The sequence below is a fragment of the Diuraphis noxia genome, unplaced genomic scaffold, assembly GCF_037042655.1.
Source record: "Diuraphis noxia isolate RWA-SAM2 unplaced genomic scaffold, SU_Dnox_SAM2 contig0001, whole genome shotgun sequence".
In the NCBI taxonomy this organism is placed as follows: domain Eukaryota; kingdom Metazoa; phylum Arthropoda; class Insecta; order Hemiptera; family Aphididae; genus Diuraphis; species Diuraphis noxia.
Genome location: NW_028301711.1, coordinates 70479750 through 70485749, shown reverse-complemented (window position 1 = coordinate 70485749; position 6000 = coordinate 70479750).

Below are 6000 nucleotides of genomic sequence, written 5' to 3'. Positions count from 1 at the left end.
GAAATTGAAGTGTTTGAAATGAAAGATTCTCAATGGAGACTTCATCAAATTTTAAGTTTGGGAATAAATATAAATAAATATGTTCCTTTTAAGGGTTCTTCATATATTCCATTACCTAAACATATTGGAGATAAAAAAGCTATTATCAATGTTAAAAATAAAGATGATAAATGTTTTCTTTGGGCAATACTCTCTGCTTTACATCCTGCTAAAAAAGATGCGCAAAGAGTAACTAAATATATTCCTTTTGAAAATGAATTTGATAATGCATTAAAAGGTATTGAATTTCCAGTAAAAACCACAGACGTTCCAAAATTTGTTAAAAGAACAAAAGATATTTCTATTAATATTTATTGTTTAGATAAAAAAGTAATTGTACCTTTAGAAGTAACTATTATAGAAAAAACCAATCATATAGATTTGATGTATTTAAGAAAGGATAATAAGAATAAAGGTCATTATTGTTGGATTAAGGATTTATGGAAACTTTGTGGAAGTCAAATGACAAAAGATGGTCATAAAAGACTTATATGTAAAATGTGTTTAAATAGTTTTGATACAAAAAATAAGTTAAATGACCATCAAATTTATTGTGCTAATAATAAAGCTGCTAAAATAGTTCTACCAGAAGCCTATAATAAAACTTTAGAATTTCAAAATTATAATCATTCATTAAGAGTCCCTTTTGTGATTTATGCTGACTTTGAATGTACACTTAAACCAATATATACTTGTCAACCAAATGATACAGAATCTTTTACAAAATGCTATCAGAAACATATACCTAATAATTTTTGTTATTATATTAAATATAGTAATGATGATTATAAACCTCCTGTAGAATATTCTGGTCCAAACGTTGCTCAAAAATTTTATGAATGTATGAAAAATGAAGAAATACTTATTTCTAAAATGTATGATAAAATAGTTCCTATGAAAACTTTGAATGCAGAACAATTAAATAATTATTATAATAAATCTGATAAATGTCATATTTGTGAAAGATATTTATCAGATTTACCTCCAATGCTAGAGAAAAAATTTAAAATAATTAAAGATGTTATTGAATATTACAAACAATTTAAAATAGTTGAAGACGATGATGCTAAAAAAATTAAAAAAATTAAAGGTGTTATTGAATATTACAAAAAATTTAAAATAGTTAAAGACGGTGATGATGCTAAAAAATTAAAATTATATAAAAAAAATTTTAAAATAATTAAAGATGTAATTAAATATTACAAAAATTTTAAAATAGTTGAAGACGATGATGCTAAAAAATTAAAATTGTATGAAGATAAACTTAAAAACGAAATAGAAAATAAAAATAAAAATATGCGAAAAGTTCGGGATCATGAGCACTTAACTGGAGAATATAGAGGAGCAGCACATTCTATCTGTAATCTTAATTATCAAAATCCACGTTTTATTCCAATTGTTTTTCATAATCTTTCAGGTTATGATGCCCATCTATTTATAAAAGAATTTGGGAATGATAATGAAAAAATAAAATTACTCGCAAATAATGAGGAAAAATATATTTCTTTTTCAAAAATGATGCCACGTAAAGTAACTAGGAAAGGCGAAGAAATAAAAATTTATACAGAATTAAGATTTATTGATTCATTCAAATTTTTACCTAGTTCTTTAGACAAGTTAACAAATAATTTAAGAAATGATTCAAAATTAAATTTAAAAAATAAATTTAAAGAACTTAGTAAATATTTTCCTGAAGAACATTTAGATTTAGTTACTAGAAAGTTAGCTTATCCCTATGAGTATATGGATTGTGAAGAAAAATTTAATGAAACATGTTTACCTCCTATTGAAAAATTTTATAGTTCTCTTACTAATAAAAATATAACTAAAGAGGAATATGAAAACTCACAGAAAATTTGGAAAGTGTTTAATATACAAAATATGCGTGAATTCACTAGTTTATATAATAAGATCGATGTTTTATTATCAACAGATATAATAGAAAATTTTAGAGATATTTCTTTAAAAAAATATAAATTAGATCCTATGTGGTATTACACAACACCAGGATTTGCATGGGATTGTATGTTAAGAATGACAAAAGTAAAATTAGATTTATTAACAGATATAGATCAAATATTGATGTTCGAATCTGGAATTCGAGGTGGTTTATCTCAATGTAGTCAAAGATATTCAAAAGCAAACAATAAATACATGGGAGATAAATTTAAAAAAAAGGAGGAGTCAATATTTTTACAATATTTGGATGCAAATAATCTTTATGGGTGGGCAATGAGTAAATATTTACCTACTGGAGATTTCAAATGGGTTGATAATGTGAAGAATTTTGATGTAATGAATATTTCTGATAAATCATGTAAAGGTTATATTTTAGAAGTAGATTTATCTTACCCTAAAGAACTTCATGATATACATTCAGATTTTCCTTTAGCACCAGAAAAACATTTTGATAACGAACAACTCCCAAAATTATTAACAACTTTGTATGATAAGAAAAAATATATAATACATTATGAAACACTAAAATTATATATTAATTTAGGATTAAAGATAGAGAAAATTCATAGAGTGTTAGAATTTAGTCAATCTCCTTGGTTAAAAGTGTATATTGATTTTAATACTAATCTCAGATCAGAAGCTAAGAATGAGTTTGAAAAAGACTATTTCAAACTAATGAATAATAGTGTTTATGGACGTACTATGATGAATGTTCGAAATCATGTTGATATAAGATTATGTTCTAATGCACTCAGCTTAGACAAATTAATTGCAAAACCAAATTTTGATAGAAGGACAATTTTTACAGAAAATTTAGCTGCAGTACATATGAAAAGAACACAAATATCTTTCAAACAACCAATATATCTAGGAATGTGTATTTTAGATTTATCTAAAATGTTAATGTATGATTTTTATTATAATATTATAAAGAAAAAATATGGAAATAGAGTTAGATTGTTATATACAGATACAGATTCACTAATATTAGAAATAAAAACTAATGATTTTTATCAAGATATGAAAATTATGTTAGATCATTTTGACACTTCAGATTATTCAAAAGATAATATTTATGGTTTACCTTTAGTTAACAAAAAAGTCTTAGGAAAGTTTAAAGATGAGTTAAATGGAAAAATTATGACTGAATTTATAGGTTTAAGATCCAAATTATATTCACATCGAATCTTAGATACTGAAAAAGAAATTAAAAAAGCTAAAGGTGTTAAAAAAAATGTTGTGGAAAATAAAATATGTTTTAATGATTTTGAAAATTGTTTACTAACAAAAGAATCAAAATATGTTAAACAAAATTTATTTAGAACTAAGAAACATGATATTTTTACTGTAGAACAAAACAAAAAAGCTCTAAGTGTTTATGATGATAAAAGATTTATTTTGGACAATGGTATTGATACATTAGCTTGGGGACATTATAAAACAAACATAGATAGAAATGATTTTGTAAACCATCTGAATACACTAATTAGAAATCAAAATCAAAAAGATTAGACAATTCAATTTTTAATTATTAATTTCATATTTTTTGTGAAAAATATTTTTGGGGAAATATTGCATTTAAATTTTCAATTATTAATATCATAAGTTCTATGAAAAATATTTTAATAATTATTGCATTTCAATTTTCAATTATTAATATCATAAGTTCTATGAAAAATATTTTAATAATTATTGCATTTCAATTTTCAATTATTAATATCATAAGTTCTATGAAAAATATTTTAATAATTATTGCATTTCAATTGTCTGATCTTTTTACACATTGTTTTCTTTGTGATCTTTTACTGATAAAAATAAAAGTGCGCCAGGAATGGTACATCTATACTACTTACATAATAATTAATTTCAGTTTATCAATTATCAGTCTCAATAGAAAATTGATTTTGTGTACCTAGTAATTATTGGTTACTATTTAGCACTACCTATATGTATTTCACAGTTTTTTTGTTTTTTTGAGTGTCCAGAATTTTTATTTATCGGTTACTGATTACTGATGGCTGTTTTAACAAATTTTTAATTGCAGTAACTTTCATGGACAAGGTATAGAAATAATTTTTTCATTTTCTTAAACTTTGAGGGTTGGGAGGGAAGGTTACAACTACACCAGCACCACCATGTCTATAACACTGGTATCTTAATTATTATGTTACGTATAACAATTTAGTGATCAATTAACGACCTCAATTTTTTTTTATCGGACATTTGAGAAAGGTTTTTGAAATTTACGATGGGAATTTTTATTCATAAATAGCTTACAGATTATAATAATATTATAGCAATAAAATAAATAAATATTTATTGCCATTTACTCAGGTAGATGAGCAGTATTGAATTTTATCAAGATGAATATTTCACTACCTATCTATTATTTAAGAATACAAAAACAAAGATAATTTGTATCACCAAACTCTCAATACTTTTAAACGTTTTAAGTTTTATTCACAATTGAATGTCATTGAAATAAGAAATATATTTTTCTATCGCTATATTTTTTCAAAGTTTCTTAATGTTATTTAACTTTTTGTTTTCGATTATTGAATGTGTAATAATGCAGTTATAAACTGATTCGTATGTTTAATCTTTGAATATTAAATAAAATGTATTCTAGGTATTTCCGAAAAATAAAAATGTCATATTGTACCTACCTACCTTATTACGATAAAAAATAATATGAGTACAGCATAGTAGGGTATACCAATTTCTGGTATTTTTGTGATACAATTATGGATTGAATCCAAAATCGTCCTTTACGAACTATTTCGATTTGATACACGTCAACTTACCCCCCCCCCCCACCCACCATGGGGCTATAATTAATAGCTTCGGAACTATGGGAAAGAAACAGTCAACCATAAACATAATACGAGTATACTGCATTACTGCAGTGTTTATATGGAAATTTTATTTTAAAGTGTTAATTATTGATTGTACTATACCAAGTGTAAACATATCAAGAATGTGGTAATACTTTATACATTTATAATAATAAAATAAATAAAATTATATCGTGATTATATTTATACTTAGCTACTAGAGCCCAACAATGCTTGGCATATAGAGGTGATGAATAATATGAAGAAATTGTACTAAATTCCAATCAAATTGAATTAATTGTATCCAATTTAGAGTAAGTCAAAATTTGGAATTATCCATCATTTTTGCAAAAAAATAAAATTTATTCAATAAATATTTATCGTACGAATTGTACGAACCTTTCACCCATCATGTTCTAAACATAATTCCAGTAGTTTCAAAAATTCAATCAAAGTTGTAGCCGTGATTTGGTCTTCACTTAAAAATATCACATGCTACTTGTATTTTGTTTTTTAATTCCTGAAGATTGACAGGTGGATCTGCATAAACTACAGTCTTCAAATATCGCCGTAAAAAAAAGTAAGTTGTACTGCGTACCGAGAGAGGTAAAAATTTGAAATTGGTCTGAAAATATGTATTTAAGTAATCCCTATCACCTCTCAAACCCCATTTAAATACAAGGATATAGTGTGATCACACTATATATATTATAAAAAAAATAATACAAATTAAATTTGATAATATTTTTTATCATGCATACCTTATATACATATAAGTGGTATATTATTGGTGGTTATATTATTATTTTTTAATTTAAACCTTATTCAATATAAATTATTTAATTTTTTTTTTTTATCGATATTTGATAAAATATATACTTTTAAATAAAGATAATGATATTTTATTTTCATGTAATTAAACTTCTTTATTTATATTACACTATATATAAAAACCCAAAAATAATTGAGGAAATGTAGTCATATTATAGTAAGTTATTAAAATTACTGTTTTTTATATTATTTTGGTGGAATCTAATACATATACAGTGATGTAGTGGAGGGTATGCGTGAGTATGCGGTGCATACCCACTTTTCAAATTTTTAAAAGAGAGCATACTAAAGAAAAAACTTGAGTCCGGAAGTATGCGCTCAAAAACATGCGTATACC